The sequence below is a fragment of the Ailuropoda melanoleuca genome, chromosome 4 (assembly GCF_002007445.2).
Source record: "Ailuropoda melanoleuca isolate Jingjing chromosome 4, ASM200744v2, whole genome shotgun sequence".
NCBI lineage: Eukaryota > Metazoa > Chordata > Mammalia > Carnivora > Ursidae > Ailuropoda > Ailuropoda melanoleuca.
In genome coordinates, this window is record NC_048221.1 from 7,011,757 (window position 1) to 7,013,838 (window position 2,082).

Sequence of the window (2,082 nt, forward strand, 5' to 3'; positions counted from 1 at the left end):
TGTCCCCTCTTCTTTAATTTTTTGGAAGTTTGAGGACTAGTGTTAATTCTTTATTTTTTTTTAATTTAAACTCTGCCCAATGTGGGGCTTGAACTCACAACCCTGAGATCAAGCACTGCATGCTCTACCAATTGAGCCAGCCAGGCACCCCAATTCTTCTGTAAATGATTGGTAGAATTCACCTGTGAAACCATCTGGTCATGGGCTTTTCTTGGCTGGGAGGTGTTTGCTTCTTGGTTCAATTTCTCTTTCATTACTAGTCTGTTCACAATTTCTATTTCTTCATGATTCAGTCTTTGTAGGTTGTATGTTTCTTTTTTTTTTTTTTTTAAAGATTTTATNTTCTCTTTCATTACTAGTCTGTTCACAATTTCTATTTCTTCATGATTCAGTCTTTGTAGGTTGTATGTTTCTAAGAATTTAACCTTTTCTTCTAGGTTGTCCAATTCATTGGCATATAATTTTTCATATTAATCTCTTCCAGCCTTTGCATTTCTATGATGTCACTTGTAATGTCTCCTCTTTCATTTATAATTTTATTTACTTGAATCCTGTCTCTTTTTCTTGGTAANAAGAGCCTGATGTGGGGCTCGATCCCACAATGCCGGGATCACGCCCTGAGCCGAAGGCAGACGCTTAACCGCTGTGCCACCCAGGCGCCCCTGTAGGTTGTATGTTTCTAAGAATTCAACCTTTTCTTCTAGGTTGTCCAATTTATTGGCATATAATTTTTCATATTAATCTCTTCCAGCCTTTGCATTTCTGTGATANTTTGCATTTCTATGATGTCACTTGTAATGTCTCCTCTTTCATTTATAATTTTATTTACTTGAATCCTGTCTCTTTTTCTTGGTAAGCCTAGCTAAAGACTTGTCAATTTTGTTTATCTTTTTATTTTTTTTTATTTTTTTTTAAAGATTTTATTTATTTATTTGACAGAGATAGAGACAGTCAGTGAGAGAGGGGACACAAGCAGGGGGAGTGGGAGAGGAAGAAGCAGGCTCCCAGCAGAGGAGCCTGACGTGGGGCTCGATCCCGTAACGCCGGGATCACGCCCTGAGCCGAAGGCAGACGCTTAACCGCTGTGCCACCCAGGCGCCCCTGTTTATCTTTTTAAAAAACAACTTATTTTCATTGATCTTTTCTATTGTTTTCCTTTTCTTTACTTCATTTGTCTGCTCTGATTTTTGTTATCTCCTTCCTTCTACTAACTTTGGGCTTAGTTTGTTCCTCCTTACATAGTACCTTGAGATGTAAAGTAATATTGTTGATTTGAGGTCTTTCTTTTTTTCTTAATGTAGGCACTTATTGCTATAAAATTCCCTCTTATACCCGCATTTGCTACATCCCATAAGTTTTGGCGGGCTGTGTTTTCATTTTTGTTTCAAGATATTTTTTATATATGGTAAAGCTAGGGTTTGTTATTACCAGGTTATACTTCTGGCTGCAATATAAATTGCTATTTTTTGGAGGCAATTCAAATAAGAAAATCCTAAACTGTGAATATCTTTGGCCCAGCAACAGCACTTTTTAGGTATTTATCTTATGGGAAAAATACAATAGATGTGTAAAAAATTTAACTACAAGAACATTCACTATATTTCCTTGGTGAAATTGAAAAAGAAAAACAAAGCTGGGGGGCATCACGTTGCCTGATTTCAAGCTATACTACAAAGCTGTGATCACCAAGACAGCATGGTAATGGCACAAAAACAGACACACAGACCAATGGAACAGAACAGAGAACCCAGAAATGGACCCTCAACTCTATGGTCAACTAATCTTTGACAAAGCAGGAAAAAACATCCAGTGGAAAAAAGACAGTCTCTTCAATAAATGGTGCTGGGAAAATTGGACAGCTACATGCAAAAGAATGAAACTTGCCCACTCTCTCACACCATACACAAAGATAAACTCCAAATGGATGAAAGACCTCAATGTGAGACAGGAATCCATCAAAATCATAGAGGAGGACATAGGCTGTAATCTCTTCAACATTGGCCACAGCAACTTCTTTCATGACATGTCTCCAAAGACAAGAGAAACAAAAGAAAAAATGAACTTGTGGGACTTCATCAAGAT